The 25,011-nt window shown below is 44.2% G+C and overlaps 1 protein-coding gene across 4 annotated transcripts in view; it reads left to right on the top strand.

The window, feature by feature from the left end:
• Nucleotides 1-25,011, top strand: part of MECP2 (methyl-CpG binding protein 2) — a 110,500-nt gene that overhangs the window by 57,956 nt on the left and 27,533 nt on the right. The gene's annotated exons all lie outside the window — the stretch shown is intronic.

The following is a 25,011-nucleotide window of genomic DNA, read 5'->3' as shown; positions in this document are numbered from 1 at the left end:
CCACCTGGCTTACAGGAGATGCAGTCCCTCCAGTCCATTATGGTGAGCATCCAAGAAGGCGACTTCATAACATCCATAGACCTGACGGAGGCATATTTTCATGTGCCTATCCTACCGTCCCACTGGTGGTTCCTGAGGTTCTGTTATGCAGGCTGACACTATCAATACAAGGCCCTACCATTTGGCCTGTCCTCAGCGCTCAGAATTTTCACCAAATTACTGGCACACCTCAGGGCAATTCCCATGTGCATCCAATGTTACCTGGACGATATATTGATACAGTCCTCCTCTCACCTCAGAGCAACAGAGGATCTGCGAGTCACAATTCGGGTCCTCCAGGATCACGGATTTTCTGTCAATTTCAAGAACCACCTGGCTCCTACCACCTGATTACTATACCTGGAGCAGTCATAGATACCTCATCATGCAAGGTTTCCCTGTCTCAGGAACGCTAGGACAGCATAAAGGACTTGGCAAGTTGGATGTGTACGAATTGAACAGTGTCTCTGGCTCTCCTCTCACAATTCCTGGGCAAAATGGTGTCCTGCATATCAATAGTCCCTTGGGCATGCCTGCACACCAGAACCTTACAGTGGTTCCTCCTGCTCTACCAAAGATCTGACAGGAGCAACTCAAATACCAGGGTTGAGTTCCCACCAAATGTACTTCAATCCTTCCAGTGGTAGATGTCCCAGGCAATAACTAAGGGATGTATTTTCAAGGAGCCAAGCTGCCTAACTATCACCACAGATGCCAGCCTTTTTGGCTGGGGTGCCTATTTACAGTCCCAGGTGGCACAAGGGCAGTGGTCTCAGACAGACCTGAGGAACAACATCAACTGGCTGGAATGTAAGGCAACCCACTTGGCCCTCAGTTGGTTCCAGGACATGATTTCTGGTCATTATGTACTGATTCTGACAGACAATGTGGCCACCAAGGCCCATATCAACCGCCAAGGTGTCTCATGCGAGAGGCCAAATAATTGGGTTTCTGGGCAGAGAAACATCTCTCCATCAGAGCGGAGCATATCTCGGGGACATTGAATGTACAGGCGAACTGGCTCAGAAGAACTCGACCCATCAGAGTGGCGCCTACATCCTGTCAGGGAACTGTCAGAAAGGTTCAGCCCTCTGATCCTGGACCTGTTCGCCTCTCCATCAAACGCCCAGCTGCCCAGGTTTTACACTAGGTTTGCAATACTGGGGGTGGAAGGGGTTGATGTGCTCTGCAGTTCATGGATCTGAGGGCTATTATATGCCTTTCCTTCTTTTCCCCCATTCCAGGGGTAATTTGTGCTGGTGGAGAGAGCGATCCTGATCTTGGCTCCCCACTGGCCCAGACGTCCGTGGTATGCAGATCTGGTCAGCCTGTCAGTATCCAGGCCCTGGAGGATCCCTCAGGAAAGAATCTCCCTCAGTCGGAGGCCTTGGTTCATCCAGAACCACAGTGGCTCCAATTGATCATCTGGCATTTGAGCAGAGAGTTCTGGGACAGCTCAATTTCTCCAACAAAGTCATACAGACGATCCAGGCCTCTAGGAGGCCTTCAACCAACAGAATCTATGATTCAACTTGGAGGGCCTTCTGTGGCTGGTGCTCCAAGGGTCACATTGATCCCACTTCTGTATCAGTGGCCCAGTTCCTGGAATTCCTTCAGGAGGGGCTGGACAAGAGTCTATTCCCTAATACCATACACAGACAAGTAGCAACTCTGGCCTCAGTGTTATCCTGTGGGGATCTGGAGTCCCTCGCTCTACACCCGACGTTGCGCAGATTCATTAGAGGTGCAACAAACCTGAAGCCTCCTGTGGTACATAGGAACCCTACCTGGGACCTGCCTAAAGTACTACAAGCTCTCATCTCAGCGCCGTTCGATCCGTTACAGGAAGCCTGCTCTTTCTCACTTTCAAGGTGGCCTTCCTTGTGGCCATCACTTCGACCAGACAAATATCTGAACTGGTGGCCCTCTCCATAAGAGAGGGCCTTCGCATATTCCATCCAAACAAGATGATTCTGCGGTTGGATCCCTCCTTCCTCCCCAAGGTGAATTCCTCATTCCACAGGACACAGGAAATAATCTTGCCAGACTTCTGCCCAAGCCCAACCCACACCCGGGGGAAAAAATGGTACACCTTGGGCGTTAGGAGGGCCCTCCGCACCTACATCAAGAGGACAGCCTCTCTTAGAAGGGCAAAACCCCTGTTTATATCTTTCCAGCCTTCTATACGGGGTAACAAGGTTACACCATTGACCAAAGGCCGTGGATATGGGCATGCATCGCTAAAGCTTACAAGCTTCAAGCTCTTCCATTGCCCAGGTGTATGACAGCCCATTCCACCAGAAGCACAGCCACGACGGCTGCATGGACAATACAGGCCTCTGTCAAGGACATCTATAGGGCAGCAACATGGTCTTCTCAACCCCCATTCATAAGACACTACAAAATGGACGTCTTCGCTTTAGCTGAAGCGGCCTTCAGCAGGTGGGTGTTTCAGAAGGTGCATATAGACTTGGAGACTCGGGACCAGACTGTTACCCAGCCTTAGGACAGCTGGCTTTGGTATGTCCCATTCTTTGGATTTCTACTCAGCACACTGGAGAAGGAGTGTTGGTCTTACTGATACGCTCCTTCTCAGTGTGCTGAGAGAGAATCTAACCCCACTTTGGCAACTGTCTGGTCCAAAGTAGCCAGAATCAGTACTGGATATATGTCAAGTCAATCGCTATGCCTTCTCAAAACTGGACATGCACAGGCAAAGGAGGCCATGACCAAAAGATTGATTGACTCAGTCTCCGAGCAGAAGAGCAGAGTTAACTCATTCCTTGGATTCTTTCTCAGCACACGAAGAAGAAACATATCAGGTAAGCCCAATGCCTCATTTAAATGACATGCTTAGGCCAGTATTCCTGATTTGATCATTTGATCATGTTCTCTGCCTAGAGGAGATTTAAACCCAATTTGAATGGAAAGCTGCATCTCTAGTATATTTCTTGCAGGCTTACAAGCTGCAGTAATTTTTCAAAACAAATCATCAATATAATTAACGATGTATATTCCATAAGAAGCATCAAAACTCAGCATCTTCTGTTGGTGGCTATCAGCCGGTTTTCTAAGAGTCAGTACTACTAAGGAACACTTTTTTCTAGCAATATTTTCATTGGATTTGGAATCTGCAGTTGTAAAATACAGTATTCCTGCGTAAAAAACTTTTTAAAGATTTTTGATCTTACATTTAACTCTAATGGTATTGAATAAGTAGAATAAGATTTTCTGGAAATGACATGGTACTAGAAAGGAGGGATATATATGGAATGAGAATTTTGAATGGGCTTGATGATGATGGAAATGTGCATTTAATCTGAAACTGAAAGGTGAAAAAATTTCAAGCTCTACTTTATCTACTACTGGTGTAACAGTCAGCCAGTTTTTGTTTGTTTATTCTAAGTATATGCACAGGTGCTAAATTGCGAGCAGTTGCTGTGAAGTTTTGGCCCTTTACAATTTGTGGGAAACCACCAGGTTTCCTATAAATCTTTGGCAGGCTGCCCACAAAAAAAAAAGTTCTACATACTTTGGTGACAATGAATTGTGATGGCATTGAGCATTACAGACTGAATTTCATTTTGATCATGTCTTGAAACAAAATCATTTTGAAGAGCCCGAAACTCCTATTTTGTGGTGTTTTTCCAACAATCTTTAGAGTATCTACATTAATTTGTGAGTTGGGCACACGCCTATTTGTGGAATTTATACACAAGAATAGCTATCCAGAAGGTATTCATTTCATAATTAGTTATATGTACCCACAGGGGCTTTAAATTTATGATACATGAACATTATAATGTCTATACTTTTTAAGCAGAGTAGTTTTAAAAAGTAGTTTGTAATATTTGAGTGGGAGAAATTAAACTCGTATGTGTTCTATTTTTGGGATGCTTTAGTATTTTGGATCCTAGACATTAACTTAATGGTTGTGGTACATGCAATGTATTGCAGGAGTGTAAATTTGGCTGTAAAGTATCCTGAGATAGGAAATTTAGATAACATTATCTTCTCTAATATGCAGACTGGAGAATCCACGCTTGGGTTGACACATGCCTTTCTGCCCAGAGACTGAATTTTCAATCCTTTGCCACGCCTCTCTATCAACTACTGAGACCCCAGTTTCGACTCAGTCTTGGCCCTATAGAGATGTGGAAAAGATTGGCTCAAGCTCTGAGGAGAAAGACCTTTAGTTTGGATGAGAAGGATTTTTGAATAGACTCACCAGCAGGTTTGATCAGGGTGGACTGCGAGCAAAAAGGTGGACAGCTGTCACGCCATTTGGCTTCCAGCTTTGCCACGATTTCCGCCTTTCGCTACTTGGCTTCCTCCGGCTTTGGCAGCGGAGGCATAAGGCTCTGGAGAGAGAATTTGTCAAGGGCTGAGAGCAGTTAGAGGGGCAGAGCCAACCATCACCCCACTCGGGTGACTTGCAGGATTCCCGCCAAAATGTGTCCAAGTCAGAGGACACAGAACAAGGTTCTGCTCAATGTTCCCAGACATGGTCACCAGATGGGGCTGGTGAGACAGATTTTTCTCTTCCCCAAGATCTTAGTAGAGCAGGCCTTTGCAACAGGCCTGCGCTCTGGGCTACAGAATCTTCTACTGCATGTAGGAATCCACCCAAGGACTGGCAGAGGCTGATAGATAAGGCCACCTTTACTCCCACTGTGGCAGGCCTACACCCTGTGGCCTACCCAGGGACAGATGTACCAGACAATATGAAAAATATGGTGTCTGTGGCCATTAGGCAGGGGATTGCTGACAGCATCAGCAAATCCTAGGACCGGCTGGGTTGGCTCCTGGATTGTACAGAACCCCCGGTCCAAGTGACTGCCTGTCCGGTCCCCCCATCAGAGGCTGTCTAGCCATCTTCACCTATTGATGAGAGGATACAACATTAGATGCCTGGGTTCTTCAGACTGTGAGGTCAAGCCTTTGCCTCAAGTTCCTCTCCTTTCCTCCGAGGTTCTTTATCTGCTGTCCCGTCTCATGGGACAGAACCAGGAGGGTCCTCATGGAGACCACCATCCAACACTTAGTGGATATTCAAGCTATCCAGGTGGCATCAGAGGATCAGCGAGGGCTGGGGTTCTATTCCCGACTGTTTATCATTCCAAAGGCCTTGGGGTCGGGAGTGATCCTAGACCTCAAACGGCTGAACAATCATATTATTTACAGGTGCTTCAAGATGCAGTCGCTCCAGACCATCCTGGAGAGTATTCAGGAGGGCGGAGAGGCAAGTTCTGTTCCTCCAGGCCAGAGGTGGTATTCAGCAGGTTCTGACCAGTTCTGGAGAAGCAGTAGCGGAAATTTTGAGTAATTCGGAGAACCAGAAAATATCACCTCTGACTGGAGATTTTACAGTATCCTTCCCCTGCCACTCCCACCAAGCCACGCCCACAGAACCGGTAGTTAAAAATTTGAATCCCACCACTGCTCAGGGCGGAACACATTTCAGGGGTCGACAACATCCAAGCTGATTGGCTCAGCAGAATGGTGTCTCCACTGTCCTTATTCAGGAAAATGACAGAGATATTCGACACCCCAGCCGTGGATTTGTTTTTCTCCCTAGAGCTGCTCAGAGCATCCAGAGTGGGAGGTGCTTCAGTCTCTGCACTCACAGGCTGAGCTTGAATTGAGGAACACTCCTCCTCCTTCACGTGACTCCTCCGTAGCGTTCCCCAGTTTATGCTTAGCCTCGTGAGAGACAGGCAGTTTCTGAACAAGCTCCTTGGCCGATTCAGGATCTCTTCTTATTTTTTGTCTATCAGGTTTGATTGCTTTTTTCCTCTAGCCTCTGCGCAATTGGTTTCTTCCATTGATACCAGGGGAGCGTTTTCTTCGCCCCTTAGGGGGGGAAAAGCGGGTGGTTTAGCAGCGCTCTCGCGCTAACCTCCCCCCCCATCCTTGATCTAAACCTCTCCTTGCCGCTTTCCATGTCACCTTTTGTTAGCGGCTTGACCTTTTTAAAGCGCCGCTGTCCCCCCCCCCACGAACGCCGATCTTTTAAGGAAGAGACGATCCTCTCCTTCGCTGCCCCTCTCTGCATTCTGAGCCTGCCGGAGGAGCATAATTCCGCCGCTGAGAGGCCCCGACAGCCTCGCTCAGTAGGCGTCCGCCATTTTGAGCGCCGCCTCGTGGTCGGGCGCCATTTTGTTTTTTCCTGATTTACTGCTGTGGGCCACCTCAGCTCACCAAACAAGCCTTATCAGCCTGCTTAGAGTGTTTTTCTCCACAATTGGATTCCTGTGGCTCTTGTTGACCTTTTTTTCAGTATATTTGTTGGCTTACCCGCAGCCAGACTCAGCAGGTGAGGTAATAGCAGCATCACCCCCCAGTTCCGCCTGGGAGGACAGCTGCTGGAGGCCTTATCTCCTTCTTTCCTCTTAGGCCTCAGGCGTTCATTCGGCTAATTGGACAATTGATCAATTTATATTCCTTTTTATAATTTTTTTCTAGTTTCTAATAGCCAAAACTTGTTACTCCCTCTTCTTGGAACAAGATCCAAATATACATCCGGTTCAGATTTATATATTTATATTTATATTTATATTTATATTTATATTTATATTATTTATATTTATATTTATATATATGTTGGGTATTTTCCACGTCATTGTAGTTGTGCTTTTAAAGTTGTAGCGACGTTTCAGCAGAATCTCATCTGCCATCATCAGGCTTCTGTAGATGGCAGATGAGATTCTGCCGAAACGTCGCTACAACTTTAAAAGCACAACTACAATGACGTGGGAAAATACCCGAACAAAGATGAATGCCATACATGTAAGTACCCGCGAAAACTTAAGAAAACAAATATATATATGCCTAGGGGCATCATGGCCCACTCAACAAGGAGCGTGGCAACTTCAGCGGCCTGGGCCACGCAAGCTCCTATTGCAGAAATATGTAGAGCGGCAACATGGGTCTCCCCATCGCCTTTCATTAGGCACTACAAAATTGATGTATTTGCTTCTGCTGAAGCCTCTTTTGGTAGGAAGGTGTTACAACGAGTCCACTTGGACAGTGGGGGGGCTCCAGCCCAGACAGAGACCCTCCCGTAGGACAGGCCAAGCTTTGGTATGTCCCACTCTGGATGCTCTGAGCAGCTCTAGGGAGAAAAGGCGTTGGTTCTTACCTGACACGCCCCTTTTCGTTGAGCTGCGAAGAGCATCCAGCCCCACCCTAATTTCACCGTCCGGTGGGGAATCTTGTTTCAGCCAATGTTCCATTAGTTAGTTAGGATGAGAACATGTTTTTTTCTTCTCGTCTTCGCAAAACTGGGGAACGCTACGGAGGAGTCACGTGGAGGAGGAGGAGCGTTCCTCAATTCAAGCTCAGCCTGTGAGTGCAGAGCCTGAAGCACCTCCCACTCTGGATGCTCTTCGCAGCTCAACGAGAAGGGGCGTGTCAGGTAAGAACCAACGCCCTGTCTCTCCAGACAATGCCCAGTTGCCCAGGTACTTCATCAAGTTTGCCACACCGGGGTTGGAGGGAATCAATGCCCTTCGGAGCAAGTGGCCATGGGGGCTTCCTGTATGCCTTTCTGCCTCTTCCCCTCATTCAGGCTGTAATCAGGAAGATGCTGGTGGAGAGGGCGGAGATTTTACTCCTGGCCCCCATTGGCCCAGACGTTCCTGATTTGCGGATTTGGTGAACCTATCGGTGGCTCGACCTTGGAGGATTCCTCCCAACAAGATCTCCCTCAGCCAGGGTGGCCTGGTCCATCCTGGAGCCACAATAGCTCCAACTGGCTGTCTGGCACTTGAGTGGGAATGTTTAATCAGGGAAAGTAACTTTTCCAAGGTGATTGCCACAATCCAGGCTTCTAGGAGGCCACCAACGAACCACCTATATGATGCCACTTGGAGGACCTTTTGTCTGGTGTACCAATACCAACTGGACGGCCACCGCAACATCTATAGGCGAAGTTCTGGAGTTACTCCAGGACAGGTTGGACAGAGGTCTCTCACCCAACACTCTTCGCAGGCAGGTGGCTACCTTGTCTTCAGTTTTGTCTGCAGGGACTTCGGACTCTCTTTCCCACTATTCCTTGGTGCGTAGATTCCTCAAGGGGGCTGCGAACTTGAAGCTTCCTGTGGTCCACAGGTATCCTACATGGGACCTGTCGAAAGTCCTACAGACTTTTATGGGAGCCCCCTTTGAATCATTGAGATCTATTGGCCTGAGGTTTCTGACAATCAAGGTGGCTTTCTTAGTGCCCATCACGTTGGCTAGAAGGGTTTTGGAGTTGGCAGCGCTCTCTGTTAGGGAAGACTTATGCATTTTTCACCATAACAAGGTGGTACTGAGGTTAGACTCTACTTTCATACTGAAAGTTAACTCCTTGTTCCACTGAGCACAAGAGCTGGTATTGTCAGACTTTTGTCCGAACTATAGTCACATGTTTGAAAAGTGGCATACTCTCAACATCCGTTAAAAGGAAAACGGAATAACTTTTTGTGTCTTTCCAACCAGCCACATTAGGCAATAGGGTCTCCCTATCGACAATGGACAGGTGGATTCAGTCCTGCATATTCACAACCTATGAGACTTGGGGTCTCCCAGTGCCCAGTAGACTTGCAGCTCACTACATAAGGAGTACAGCTACTACGGTGGCATGGGCTACACAGGCCTCCATAGAGGAGATCTGCCGGGCTCCCACTTGGTCATCAGCATTCCTGTTCATCCGTCATACCGTCTGGACATTTTCGCTTCCGCTGATGTTGCCTTTGGCAGAAGAGTGCTCCAGAGGGTGCACACGGAGCAGATGGATATGGACCACACCTAAGCTCTCCCAGGGACATGCTGGCTTTGGCAAGTCCCTGTCCTGGACTCTTGTAGCAGTATAATGGAGAAAGGGCATTGGTTTACTTAAGACAGCCATTCTCGTTAACTGCTAGAGAGTCCAGCCCCACCCTAGGGATGTCTGGTTGGTTATGGGGGAAAGTATTAGCTTTTTACAGAGACATGTCATGTCTCTCAAGATCACTTCGCGGAAAGCTGGGTAACCATGGCAAGAGAGGTGGGTCTAAACAGCTTGGCAACAGAGGCGGCTCTAAACTGCTTGATGAAGGAGGCAAAGTTTACCCTGTCCTGGACATTCTAGCAGTTAACTAGAATGGACGTCTCAGGTAAGCCAACACCCTTTTTCTTTAAATTGCACACATTTGAGAGATTCCACAAATGGTTCCTGCTTTCAAAACAATGCCCACTTCCAGGATGGTGCAAGGTGGCCTCTATAGGAAGTATGTGCATTGCATTGGCTGGATGTCCTTTTGGAAAAGTGACCTTCAGAAGATGTAACTGGAGTAAAATGTTACAGGGCAGGGTTAGACAGGGCTCAAGTCTGACAGATCTGGCGGGGCAGAAAGCAGGCCAAAGGACTATAGGACCCAGCAGAGTGAGAAGTAGGGCTGGACAGAGAGGGAAGCTGTACAAACAGTTCCTCAGAGTGGGGGAGGCCTTCAGAGGCCTGGTACAGGCCATGGGCGAGTTGGTGGGTTGTTGTTGTTTTGGCTGCAGTGTGGATTTGTAACCGCCCTCCCAAGGCCTCCTCCACCTCTGAGGCAACCTGTGTTTTGCTTAACTGTTCAAATGGCCACTTAATGACTGCAACAGGGAAAGCTTGCTATTGTTGAGCAATTTAGTTCTTGTGTGAGCTTCTTGCTTAATAACCACAATGACTTATGACTAATTTCAGGCTTAATTATGGTAATATGTTGAGGATAGTTTTATTTTTCAGTAATTTGTTATATCTGTGGTAATGACTGTAAGTCAACCTCATTTTAAACCAAAACATATTAATTCTGAATATGACTCAACAACAATAGTCATCTTATAGGTAACCATTGGCCTTTTTTTCCAGCATCATTTGAAATTGAGTGAACTCAGGTTTTATGGATAAAGGTGCTCTTTCCCAAACCCATGATACAATTTTCCGGGGAGCAGCTTTTCTCTCTCTCTGTATTATATAGTAGTGCTTTCACAATGATGCAACTGTTCTTCAGCTGACAGATAAATAGCTTGAATTCAGATTGTCAAAATGGAAACATAGATATGTATAGTTGGAGAGAATCTTGATAATTGGGTTAAATCTGATGAAAAAGATATGCAGGAAGTAAGAAATAAGAGAACACTGTTTATATTGAGTCAGTGTGCTGTTTGCAACTGTATTTGCTATTTGCAAGTAGGAAATATTTTCTTTTACATACAGAAAGAAAACTGCTTTAATATAAGGAAATGTTCCTATATATATGAGCAAAATGTTAAAGTGAAACACAAGCAGATGGTTGCCTACTACTATAAAATAATAATAAATTTATTGTACTGAATAGTACACTGCTCAAAAAAATAAAGGGAACACTTAAACAACACAATGTAACTCCAAGTCAATCACACTTCTATGAAATCAAACTGTCCACTTAGGTAGCAACACTGATTGACAATCAATTTCACATGCTGTTGTGCAAATGGAATAGACAACAGGTGGAAAGCATAGGCAGTTAGCAAGACATCCCCAATAAAGGAGTGGTTCTGCAGGTGGTGACCACAGACCACTTCTCAGTTCGTATGCTTTCTGGCTGATAGTTTGGTCACTTTTAAATGCTGGCGGTGCTTTCACTCTAGTGGTAGCATGAGACGGAGTCTACAACCCACACAAGTGGCTCAGGTAGTGCAGCTCATCCAGGATGGCACATCAATGCGAGCTGTGGCAAGAAGGTTTGCTGTGTCTGTCAGCGTAGTGTCCAGAGCGTGGAGGCGCTACCAGGAGACAGGCCAGTACATCAGGAGACGTGGAGGAGGCCATAGGAAGGCAACAACCCAGCATCAGGACCGCTACCTCCGCCTTTGTGCAAGGAGGGACAGGAGGAGCACTGCCAGAGCCCTGCAAAATGACCTCCAGCAGGCCACAAATGTGCCTGTGGCTGCTCAAACGGTCAGGAACAGACTCCATGAGGGTGGTATGAGGGCCCAATGTCCACGGGTGGGGGTTGTGCTTACAGCCCAACACTGTGCAGGACGTTTGGCATATCCCTGAAGTAGATGAGCCAGTGGTGGCCTTAGCATCCTCCCCTGCCATTCCCACAAAAGCGGAGGAGGCCCTCAAACCAGAGGAAAAGAAACACCAAGATTGGCAAATTCGCCACTGGCGCCCTGTGCTCTTCACAGATGAAAGCAGGTTCACATTGACCACATGTGGTGGCATTTCTTTAGGGGGCCGCACAGCCCTCCATGTGCTCGCCAGAGGTAGCCTGACTGCCATTAGATACCGAGATGAGATCCTCAGACCCCTTGTATGACCATATGCTGGTGCGGTTGGCCCTGGGTTCCTCCTAATGCAAGACAATGCTAGACCTCATGTGGCTGGAGTGTGTCAGCAGATCCGGCAAGATGAAGGCATTGATGCTATGGACTGGCCCTCCCGTTCCCCAGACCTGAATCCAATTGAGCACGTCTGGGACATCATGTCTCGCTCCATCCACCAACGCCACGTTGCACCACAGACTGTCCAGGTGTTGGGGGATGCTTTAATCCAGGTGTGGGGGGAGATCCCTCAGGAGACCATCTGCCACCTCATCAGGAGCATGCCCAGGCGCTGTAGGGAGGTCATACAGGCACGTGGAGGCCACACACACTACTGAGCCTCATTTTGACTTCTTTTAAGGATATTACATCAAAGTTGGATCAGGCTGTAGTGTTTTTTTCCACTTTAATTTTGAGTGTAACTCCAAATCCAGACCTCCATGAGTTGCTAAATTTGATTTCCATTGATATTTTTTGTGTGATTTTGTTGTCAGCACATTCAACTATGTAATGAACAAAGTATTTAATAAGAATATTTCATTCATTCAGATCTAGGATGTCTTATTTTTGTGTTTCCTTTATTTTTTTGAGCAGTGTATATATACTAAATAGTACCATAATTTTTTGTTAGACTACAAATGTTAGGAAGAGGTAGAATTCTGCAATTCTCTGGATGCGTTGACTCATGCCATTCTGCCTGGAGACTGCGGCTATTCCCAGTGATTATGAATAAGGATGCACTGTTCTGTGTTGGAGAGATCTGATTCCAGAACATCCAGTTTTTCTTCTGAAATAAATATCTGTGAGGATTTTAGGAATGGTCTTGTTTGGGCTGAGAAAATAACCCTTGGAAGACAGGAGGAAGAGCTGCAGCCTGGACAACAGTCTTATAAGAGAAATCTGAGTTTAAAGGAGGAATTGGGTGAAGAAAGCATCTTAGAAGGGACTCTCCCTAGTTCTTTGGAAAGTAATGGCAGGTAAGGAGATAGTTGCTTTTAAGACTTGCAAGACCTGCCCAGGCAAGCAGGTAATCTCCGCACCACAGCATCAAGCGGCCCTTCCAGAAAGTCCAAGAAACATGGCACAAAGCTGTCACCCCAGGAAGCCCTAGTTGTACCGGCCCATCTGCCCATGCTGCCCTACACTCTGCCACCCCAGCTAACTGTTGCTGCTTTCTTGCACTCACTTCTGTTAAGGAGTGCCTTGGCCCTTTGTGAGGCTGCTGCTAGCTATATTGCAAGATGGCTTGTCTTCTCCAAATGTCATGAGGAAGCCATACACGTCCTGGGGAAGAAAGTTTCATGTGGCTAGCAGCTGCCTTGTGAAGGGCCAAGATGGGTATGCTTGGTCAGCAATGGGAGCAAGGATATGACAAAAGTCAGCTAGGATTTAAGAGGTTTTAGAATTCAGGGGGCCAAATGTGCATAGATGTGGGGGGAGATAGGTGGGTGGAGGGAGCTGACATGTGCCTATGGTTGTAAGTCCAGGTGGCCATTCCCAAAATTTGATCATATGATACTGGGGCTGCTACAATGGTCATAAGTTCAGGGACCTGTTGTTAAATGCCTTCGTTTAGTTCTGCTCTAACTTCAAGCAGTTGTTGAATTGATGGTCATAAGTCAAGGACAGCCTGTGCAGGTAGTGCTTGCTTAATGAATGATCAATTAGTGATCAAAGTTACAGTGGACTCCCAACTTGGTACTTACGATCAGGATTTGAAATTTAGATGGTGGCCTCTTCTCAGTCACATGATTGCATTTTGGGCAATTGGCAACAGCCCACACTTATGGCTGTTTGCAGTGTCCAGTGGTCACATGACTGGTTTATGACTTTTTTACCTGAAACTTCCGATTAATGGCTAAAAACTGTGTTCCAAACAATGAGCTTGCTTAATGACCATTGCGTTTGCTTATGATTGCTGCAAAAAATATAAAATTTAATCAGTCATGTGATGACCTGCTTAACAACTGGCATGATTTACGATTATAATTCTAAGCTCAATTACAGTTGTAAGTTGAAGTCTACTTGTAATAAACTTCTCCCTTTTGACAAAATAGCAACATTGTAGCTAAGCAAAAAGTAAACATGGCCTATCAAGATATAAGATTGGTTTGAAAATTTTCAGAGGGCTTCATTTTCACCTTCCTGTTTGCCCAAGTGGTGAAAGTATATGTACTGGTATTTTTAATACAGTAAATTGGAGCAGATATCCCTCCCAAATGCTAGGTATATTTGCCTTTCTGCTCTGAAGCCAAGGAATGTCTGCAACACAATTTAGCCAAGGGAATAATTTGTATTTCCTGTTAGTCTAATAGGTACTTGCTACTGATGCATCTGTGTAAGCTAGGAACACACCTCTTCTTTTGCATTCAGGTTATCTTGTCAATGATCAGGATGTTATATAAATCAACAGACTGGGTACATTTTTGATCCCTAAGGTATTTTGCATATTTAAACATTTGCTTTGGTGTTAGATAACATCTGGGTATCATATTGGCAAGAAATGTGCTTTCCGTATAAACCTTAGGTTAGCGGTCCTGCATCATGAGAAAGTGATTCTTCAATCACATACTTGTTTTTCTGAAGCTCTTAAATTTAACCTAGCATTGTTTACTCAAACTATAGCCACTCCTTGTTTAGTGACCAAATTCTGTTCCAGTAACCAGGTCATTAAGTGAAATGGTTACTAATGGACATATGACAAAAAGACATTTATAACTGGTTTCTGATTTAGATAAACTCCTCTTGTACAGATAATGTAAGCATTACTCTCATTCAAGCATACTTTGTTCTTATGCACATGAAATTTGGTCAAAAATGCACACATTGGTTGAAAAATGCATTTTTTTAAAACCATGGTATTTGCAAATGATTGCTGACCATATGCGTGTAATAAAGGTAGTCAGTCCTTGAGCTTGGATCATAATGGAGCTTACTCCCATTACAGTTGTAATTTGTAATGATTGTAAAATGGGTTAGTCATGTGACTGACCCGATTTTACTGGGGTTTTGCTGTGAATGCAGCAATCATAAAAGACCCATGGTTGTTAAGCGAACAGTGATTGTTAAGAGAACCCATTGTTTGCTATTGCACTTTTGCTGAAAACTGAAAGTAAATGCCGTTTTTTGGCAAAACGGTCGTAAAATACGATCATGTAACCATGGGACATTTCAAACCGTAAATCGGGATGTGTTGCCGAATGCCTGAAGTGCAGTCATATGACTGCAAGAGGTGGCCATCAGAACTTTGGATTTGGGCCATATATCCCCTTTTTCAGGTAGGTTGTAACTTTGAAGGGTTGCTAAGTGGAATCTATACACTTTCTATACATGTAATCATCGCTTAATGAGTGCCCTTTTAGCAGTCATTTGAAGTTACAATGGCATCAAAAATGTAACTTTTATGAATGATCCTTGCAGAGCCAATCATTGCACGGCTCTCTGGCCATGTAATCAAATCAAGTACTCGGGTACTTAATGACTGGTGGGCATTTACGACTGTTATGCAGTTGCACAAATGTCATTTGGTGCTTCACGGACAGTTTCTGAGTGGAGAAACTGCTTTTAAAATCACAAGTTGCAATCTCAAGATGTCTCACTTAATGACTGGGTAATTTGTTTGATTACTGCAGCGGAACTGAAGTTGTAAGTTTAAGACAGAAACTTACCACTCAGGTAATCATTTTTATTAAAAAAAAGAAAAATGGGAACTATTATATGAACTGTCTGTTATTTAAATTTAAAGTAACTTTTAATTGTTTTGGCCACATACACTGCTTGTCGTTGTTCTACTTTTAAGGGGGATATGCCCGTGGCAACTAACCTCGATTTTAAAAAAGCTGCAATTACAGCAATTATAGCTTGTAAGGGATTTAATATGTTTATTGCCTTAATACCATTATGCATGAGGCTATATGTTTAAGTTCTAGAGCCTTTATCTTTTAGTGTGCACACATGAACAGAAGCTGTTTTTGAACAGAATCCAAGTCCAAGTTGCTGGATAATTAAAATTATGCAGTTATATTGAACTTCCTTTTATTGGAAGAAGCAACTTTTTCAGTACAGAGAAGCTATTGTCATCCGTAATTGAAACCAGCATGGCCTTGTGAACAGCACCTACTTTAATTACTGCTTTTCAGCAAATTGGTTCCTTTGATGAAGGAGGATTATGTGTGATGTTTCTTGCTTGAATGGGCCAGGCCATGGTTGTCTTGAATTTCAGCACGCACAAATTATAGAGTGCTTATACCGCCTTTGAGATTTCTCTTTTCCTGTTGTCCAGTGATTTCAAATTGATCGATGTACTAAATCTGACGCACTGTATGATAGGCTGCCAAATTAAACATTGTAACCATCTTTGTTTTTGGACAAAGCCAAGAATGCCCTCTTGCTCCATTTTGGTGTACTAAATCACACATTTGATTCTTCTGCACATCACTTGCTAGAAACAAAGCTGTTAAAATTGTAATTAAGAACTAGTTAACCTTAATTTGCATTTCACTTTCTGAACTGGGAAGCCATTTGGACCAAATCAGTTGGCAAATTTATCTAAATGTATAAAATGAACGTAGTGTGCTTGATTCTGGTCAAGCATTGACTGGATGGATTTTAAAATACAGCAGCAGGGTAAAAGCTATTACAACCAAGTTACCAGTGAAGCAAAGCAACATGAAGGTGTATAGATTTCTGTATAAGACTGACTGCGTAGGGGTGAAATGAAGTATGAAGAAATTTAACCCTGTGTTGTAGTTTACAAAAATAACAACAACAAAACCTGCCTAGATTTCTGTGTATGTGTTGTCAGGAGTCAGAAATTTCAAATAGGCCAAGTTTTTTTTGTTTTGTTTTTGGAGTGACTCAAGGAAAATATTATTTTCTCTAGCATTATGTCAACAAATGATGGTCTGACCAGGACCAATGTACTTTTTGTACATACTGTATTGACAAGGGGTGTATGTCCAATTATTTTATGGATATACAGTATATGGAGAAACATTGCCTTCAAATTCATTTTATCTACTGATGACTTAGATGGGCGCATGCATCTTTTTTGTTTGTTTAATACAGACAATAATTTGTTATTGCCTTCTTCAGAAATGCTTCCCCCCGCCCCCAATATTAACCACAGTCAGCTGCATAAAGTTGTCTAAGCAGTCCCAGGAGTTGACTCAAAAGCAACCCACCCATCCTTTATCTTTCTAGATCAGTTAGGTGCTGTCAGCTGCTGAGATTTATGGGTTTTCACTCTGTGTGTATGTTTGTATATAAATATAACTAAAATACTCAAATCTAAAAATTTCACTAGTGTCATGATTATTCCTCTAGATTCTTACATGCCCAGATATCTGTTAATCCATAAGTAGTGTACATTCATCATGTGACTCTATCCTGTGGAAGGCCCAGAATGTGTATACCCTGGGCCTGCACTAGCTCCCAAGGCCTCCCCACCCCCCAGGCACCCCATGTTCTACTTAAAGATCATATCAAGGTGAGCAGGATTGGGATTGTTAATAGATGTGATCATATGATTGCCTCACTGAACCACCATCATGACTTGTAAATGTAATGGGCAGCCTCTATTGTGGTTGCAAGTTGACAACTACCTGAACTTCTGAGTTTTATTTTTTTAATAATAATTTTTATTGATGTTCAAAAATACAAAGATAAGAAACCAATACAAACTAAGAAACATATACAAAAAGAAAGATAAAAAGTGCAGAGAAAAAAGGGAAGGGGAAGAGGAGAAAAATATTTAAAAATATATCAAAACCCAGAAAAAATAGAAATGACTTCTTCCTTCATCAAGAGAAATACAATTTCAGTAACTTAATGTCTTCAGTAACATTTTTTTAAAAAAATATTGTTATCCCATATATCATGTTTCATCTGTTAGCAAATAATAAAATGTAATCATTTAATCTTAATCAGCAAAAATCGGAAAAAATCCGTTAAGAGCCACCAGAAAAATGTGTGTATAAAGGTTAATCAAGTAAATCAGTTTCATAATCCCTTACTTACTTTACATAGAACCTTATTATTTTCTCTATAAAACAAAAAAATCTCTTCCCATGTCTTCTTATATAGATAAACAAATCTTCAAATTTATTCAAGAAAAATTGCATTAGGAATTACCAGAAACAGTAATATATTGACAATTTAATCTTTAATCCCTTCAAATCACACCACAAATTAATTTCTTACTATCTTCTCTTTATCTCTTCTCAATTTTAATACCAAAGCATATCACTTTCTTTAAAAGTGCAAAAAAATCTCTCCTCCTCCCATATCTTATCATAAACAAATCTTTAAAATGTCATATTTCAGTCCCTAGTCAAGAAAAAATATTAAAAGCTTCTAAGAAAAAAATAGCATACGGGTAGTCTTTGACTTACAACCATTTAATGACTTCAAAGTTACAGTGCTACTGAAAAAGTGATTTATGACCGTTTTTCACATGATCACTCCATCACCCCCATTGTCATGTGATCAAAATTCAGATATTGGCAATTCATATTTACGACAGTGTCCTAGAATCATGTGATCATGAGATGCTCCTAGCATCCATTGAGATGCTTCGAGCATCTAGAAAGTGGGAGGTTCTTAGTCTCTGCTCGGATAGGCTGGGCTTAATTGAATAGGACGTTGTTACTCCTCCCTGGCTCCTCCCTAGCGTCCCCCAGTTTTAGCTCAGCCTTTGGTGTGATAGGCAGCTTATCCTTGGCCAGAGCAGGAACATTTCAGGTTTGATTAGATAGTCAGTATTCAAATTCTTTGACCATTTTTCTCAATTCCAATAGCAATTTGGTAAAAAAAGTGGGGGGGAAGCAGTCGGAACAAAGCAGATCGCTTTGGCAATCAGGCCAATTGCCACCCACAGCGATCATAATTTGCTTCGTGTTTTCAGCAACCGTGCTTTTCCCAGAGATCGTGGTTTGCTACTCTTTGAATATTTTCGGTCTTGCCATTGTGATTCAAAATTTGAGCCACTTTTAAGATAACACACTCATTTGGTTCCTAATTATCTTTCGCCAGCAGCATTTCCTCCCCTAGGATTTACAGGGGCGGGGGCGGTGGAGCCCTCCTGGTCCCATCTTTATTGTTCAGTCGCACAGTTTCCTTTTTTTTGTGTGTCCTTTTTAAACGACTGCGACTAAGGTTGTAGCAGTGTTGGCGCCAAAACAAAACAACCGGCCGGCGCCGTTTTAGAGTTGGGCAACGGTCATTTTGGTGCACAATTTACAGGACTTTGCCATTTTATCCACGTTGCATCGTGTGGCCGTATTCCTGAATTTTACTTTTCCTGTGAGAGGCTTTAATTTATTCAAAGCTCAACACAGCTTGTAAAAGAGAATTAAAATTTGCAGCTCCCTTTACTCTGGTTTCGGGGAGGTATAAGTAAAGATTGTTGGCTGCCCTCACAGTGAACACACACACACACACACACACACACACACTTGTATTACTTAGCAGTACCAGACCAGATCAGCCTGATCAGTCAGCTGTTGAAGGTCTGTGGTTGTTTTCTTTCTTTGAATTGACCTGGTATTGAGCATTATCAAATTAGACCATTTGTAAATAATATTTTTTATTGCAAAAAATCATTAAAATTCATTAATGTAAAATCAGATAATTAAAAGGGGGGAGTGAAAGTAGAGATAAGGTCTCTTGCCTCTGTGGTGGTGCAGGACCCTGGATGCGCCAACCGTCCATATATAGATATACTCACAGATATATATATATATATATATATGTATATATATATATATATCAATATATTGTTATTCATACTCTACTACAGATTAACTTATAATCAGAGTAACTAGAGAATTGCAATGGCAAACAGAGGTGGCGCTAAGACACGGGACCTAGATAAGTCCAAGAAATCTAAGGGTCCTTCGAAGGCCGCAGAGAAAGATGCTACCCGAGTCCAGAAGGCGTTGGAAAAGCAAATTGAGAAACGCTCTAAGGAGGCTGAAAGAACTTCCTAGCCTCCTCCCCCAGTTCCACTATCTCAGACTCAACAGCCACCAGTAGCCTTAGACCTGTCCATGCCACCCAGGCAGACTAGCACCTCACCAAGCGTAAATATCCCAAGGCGAGCCCCCGAGGCGACCTTCACCCCAACAGTGGCTGGCCTACAACAGGAGGAGTTCCTGCCAGATGAGGTACCAGAAACTATGAAGGCATGGATGGAGCTTGCAATCGGCAGAAGAATCGCAGCCGGGGTCCAACGATCCTTGATGACCAGACAGATACCAGTATCGGAACGTGACTCTCAGTCAGTAAGATCTCTATGCAGAACTGACCTACATTATCCTCAGGTACCTCCTCAAGGGGAGTTTTCTTTCATTTCACATATGCATCCAGAAGTACAGGAGGAGGGAGAAGGTGAGCCCCAAATGGAGCAAGTAGATGCAGTATTAGTTCCAGATAGTGAAGTCTCCTTGGAGGAGGAACCCCTAGACAGAGGCATGTCCGAGGACGAGGACCTCAAGCCAGACCAACCCACCTTTACGGGGCTATTTCGTCCACAGCTTTTCAAATCTCTTCTTTTCAAGGCCAAAACCACAGCTCGCCTTGAAAAGTCTCCTTCCGTTCTTCAACCAAAATCTCAGGAAGAATCAGAGGATTTTATTTTCTCACAACCCATTAACAAGGTTGAGGTTATTCTGGTTCCACAAATGTTTTCAGATCTGATCCAGAAACAGTGGACCTCGGTAGCAGTGTATCCAGCCCCTACTAGCTTTGATAAGAAATTCTTTAATTTAGATTCCAGATGTTTTAATTCCTTGAATATCCCTGAAGTAGATGAGCCAGTGGTGGCCTTAGCATCCTCCTCTGCCATTCCCACAAAAGCGGAGGAGGCCCTCAAACCGGAGGAAAAGAAAGCCGAGATAGCACTCCGAAAGGCATATCAGTCTGATGCGTGGGCCATAAGGGTGGCAGCCACGTCCTTCTTCACCAGAACTTCACTCAGATGGCTGCGTCACCTGAGGGACACCACACCAAATTCTAATGTTAGGGCACACCAGGACATCGCCAAATTAATTGCGGCCGCAGAGTTTTCTGTGGATGCTACATTTAATTGGATCAAGTTTTCAGCTTGAGCCATCGCATCGCAGGTTACGGCCCGCCGGTTACTATGGCTTAGACATTGGCAAGCTGATATCAAACACAAATGGAAACTTGCCTCTTCCCAATTTCGGGGGATAAATTGTTTGGTGCTGCCCTGGATCCGCTTCTAATTGAGACCAGAAGCAAGAAGAAGATTCTTCCCTCCATTCTTTGTCGCTCTGACAGCAGAATTTTTCAGCCCTTTCGGAAAGGCTCGTTTCGTCCCTATTATCAAGGTTCATTCTCCCCCAGATTCCAGAGACCACCGACATATAGGGGGGCCCAGCAGTCAGATAGATCAGAATTCTCCGACAGACCTCACAGGGGTGGACAAGCGAAGTGATTTTTCAGGGAACAGGAAACAGAGGTTTTCACCGTCCAAGATAAATACAGGGATCTCGCTCCCATTGGAAGATGATTAAGGCTTTTTGCAGACCGATGGGACTTTTCCACATCGGATTCCTGGGTTTGCAACACCATCAGATTTGGCCTGGCTCTAGAGTTCTCCTCCACACCCCTGAACTTTTTCATGAATAGTCCTATCTCCCAAGATCCAGTTAAAAGGAAACTGATGGAGACAGCGATCAATCACTTATTAGAAATTAAGGCCATCCAACCGGTACCCCGGGATCAACATGGACAAGGATTCTATTCCCTACTTTTTGTAGTTCCCAAGAGTTCAGGGTGTGTGTGTGGAGGGCAATCCTAGATTTAAAACGTCTCAATCGTACTCTAGTCTACCGCAAATTCAAGATGAGTATGTTACAATCCATTCTCCTTAGCATAAGAAGGGGTGATTTTTTGATTTCCATTGATTTAACAGAGGCTTATCTTCACATACCAATTAGACCTTCACATTCCAAATTTCTCCGATTCTCCTGTAACAACCAACATTTCGAATACGTCACCCTGCCCTTTGGGTTGTCATCGGCCCCAGGGACCTTTACAAAGGTTCTGGAAGCTCTGGCCGCACACCTTAGGAGCACTCCAGTTAGTCTCCAGTGCTACCCGGATGACATTTTTATTTTGTCCTCCTCATCCAGGCAGGCAGAATTGGATACCCAAATTACATTGCGAACCCTTCAACAACATGGTTTTTCCATTAATTGGGAAAAGAGCCATTTGTTTCCCTCAACCCATTTATCTCACCTGGGCTCGATAATAGACACAGTAGAAGGAAGAGTGTTTCTATTCCCTGAGAGACAGGAGAACATTAAAACCTTAGCTCAGTCTATCAGAACCCTCAAACGGGTTCCTCTAGCCGATTTGTCTAAACTACTGGGAAAAATGATCTCCTGTATTTCTGTTGTTCCTTGGGCTCGATTCCACACTAGATCGCTCCAATGGTATCTGCTTCTGTTCCAAAGATCAGGACTAAGCAATTCCAGGCATCCAGAGTGATAGTTCCTACAAAAGTCCGGCTATCTCTACACTGGTGGACAGCTCCAGCCATCAACAAGGGTTGCCCACTGAAAGAGCCCCAAAGACTCACCATAACCACGGATGCCAGCCTGTTCGGATGGGGAGCTCATTTCCAGTCCCTCTCGGCTCAAGGGCGTTGATCAACTGCAGAGCAATCGAACAGCATAAATTGGTTGGAACTCAGGGCAGTCCACCTGGCCCTTTGCAGTCCACCTGGCCCTTTCCTCCCACATATTCAAAGGAAACACATGCTAATACTGACAGACAACATCACAACAAAAGCACATATCAACAGACAAGGGGGGGACCCACTCAAAACATCTCATGTGGGAAGCAGAGAGACTGTGCCTTTGGGCGGAAAGGAACTTAGCCTCTATCAGAGCGGAGCATATTTCCAGCCTGACAAACAGACAGGCAGACTGGCTAAGCAGGGCCATGATCGACCAATCAGAGTGGCGTCTGCATCTGGACCTGTTTCAGGAGGCAGTCCAGAGATTTGGACCGTCAATGGCTCCACCTAGCCGTTTGGAGGTGAGCAGTGACATCTAAGAAAGGAGAATTTTTTTGGCCAGGGTGATTAATACCATTCAAGTGGCTCGGCGCCCTTCTGTGAGCCACATATATAATGCTACATGGACTATCTTCTTCAAATGGTGCATCAAATCTAGGGTGGACCCATTTTCGCCATCAATTGCACAAGTTTTAGAGTTTCTCCAAGATGGTCTCGACAGGGGCCTCTCTCCAAACACTTTAAGTCGACAAGTGGCAGCCATTGGCTCAGTGGTGACTTGGGAAGGTCTACCATCTATCTCCCATCACCCCGGATAAAGAGTTTTCTTAGGGGCGCCACAAATTTGTGTCCGCCAATGGTGCATTGTTACCTGACCTGGGATCTTAACAAGGTACTTACAGCACTCATGAAGAGTCAGTTTGAACCCCTGAAAACTGTTAGCCTCCATTTTCTCACATACAAGGTTGTTTTCCTCATGGCTATAACATCAGCACGTCCTATATCAGAAATCGCAGCCCTATCGGCCCGAAAGGACCTCTGTATATTCCACACTGACAGAGTGGTGCTTCCACCAGACCCCACGTTCACACTTAAAGTCAATTCTGCCTTCCACAGGTCACAAGAACTAGTTCTCCCTAACTTTTGCCCCAGACCTTCTCAGGGCCCTAGAGCATCAATGGCACCAACTGGATGTCCGCAGAGCTCTCCTTACTTAGATAGAACGGCTCTTTTCAGAAAGACTGAAGCTCTTTTTGTATCCTTTCAGCCAACCTCTCAGGGGCAGAAAGTTTCTCCTTCGACTATAGGCAGGTGGCTGAAGGCCACGATAGCCAAGGCATAACGAGACTCAATCACTGCCTGTGCCTAGGGGCATCATGGCCCACTCAACAAGGAGCGTGGCAACTTCAGCGGCCTGGGCCACGCAAGCTCCTATTGCAGAAATATGTAGAGCGGCAACATGGGTCTCCCCATCGCCTTTCATTAGGCACTACAAAATTGATGTATTTGCTTCTGCTGAAGCCTCTTTTGGTAGGAGGGTGTTACAACGAATCCACTTGGACAGTGGGGGGGGGGGCTCCAACCCAGACAGAGACCCTCCTGTAGGACAAACCAAGCTTTGGTATGTCCCACTCTCTGGATGCTCGGAGCAGCTCAATGGAGAAGGGGCGTTGGTACTTACCTGATACGCCCGTTCTCGGTGAGCTGCGATGAGCATCCAGCCCCACCCAATATCCATCTGGTGGGGTCCTGTTCCGGCCAACGACTAATCTGGATATAAGTTTTTTTTTAAAAAACACAAACAGACCAATATAGAGGATGGGGGTTGCATCACCTGGTCTTCGCCAAAACTGGGGGACTCTAGGGAGGAGCCAGGGAGGACTAACAACGTCCTATTCAATTAAGCCCATCCTATCCGAGCAGAGACTAAGCACCTCCCACTCTCTGGATGCTCGTCGCAGCTCACCGAGAACGGGCATATCAGGTAAGTACCAACGCACCTTTTATGGCTGTCTGACAAGCAAATTCATTGGGGAACCCAGATTCACTTAACAGCCATGTTACTAACTTAACAACTGTGGTGATTCATTTAATAATTGTGGAAAGAAAGGTCATAAAATGGGGCAAAAGTCACTTAGCAACAGAAATTTAGGGCTCAATTGTGGTGAGGACTATCTTATACAATTTAACCTTTGCCAAGGAAGCCAATTTAGAGCCATAGGAGAAGCAGTGGAAAAACTTGGATGCGGAGTCAAAAGAGGAATCCGCCTAAAGTCTCTACATAGCCACAAATGGAGTAAATCCAACCCTCTTGAACTCTATTGACCCTTATCTAGCACCAAGATAGTTAGATTCTTGTGCATAGGCATTATTAATAATAAATCAGTTTAATTGGAACTTCACTTGTGACCTTGGTCTTCTATGCCTGACACAAATGTTGGTCCAATATCCTTGTTGTGATTATGGTATAGATAAATTTGTAGAAGTAACTGTCAACCATTATTCAGTAATCCTCCCCCTAACTCTAACTCCTTCTGTAGGGAAGAAAGCATCAAACAGACAAAATTAATGGACAGAATAGATTGGTTCATGGAACTTATTGGCAGGCAAAAACCTTTTGGCGAGACTTTTTGCTTGGAATTGGTTGCAATTGCTCACATTTAAGTTGGATAGAAATAGTAAATCTGCAAAAAAGTAAGATTTCATGAAAATCATGAAAAACTGATTTTAAGCAGTTCTGAATACTACTTCTGATTAGGATACAAAGCTGCTAATTGAAATGCAATGGTTTGTCAGTTATTTTGCTCCTTCTGAGCAAATAAGTTTAAAGCATCGAGACAAACATGGTGAGAAATTACAAATGTTGACTCCATAACAATGCAGTCTCTTAGCTTCCAATTTAGCTTTAACCAATTATTAAGAATAAAAAATTAACAGTTTAAATATTTTTATGAGAAGCTTAGATTGTAGCTGTTTTGTAATTATACTTATAGGCAGTTACAGTATTAACTGGGGAGAGATGTCACTATGGCTTGATATGGATAGGGTGAAAGATGGAGAGTCCATATTTATCTAAACTTTGGCTAACTGAATCTTTCAAGTATTATTCATTTGTG

Source organism: Notechis scutatus, chromosome 2, assembly GCF_049901735.1.
Source record: "Notechis scutatus isolate UNSWTSFEM ecotype Mainland chromosome 2, rNotScu1.2, whole genome shotgun sequence".
Classification (NCBI taxonomy): domain Eukaryota; kingdom Metazoa; phylum Chordata; class Lepidosauria; order Squamata; family Elapidae; genus Notechis; species Notechis scutatus.
Note: the sequence above shows the minus strand (reverse complement) of the source record. Positions and strands in the feature narration are given on the sequence as shown.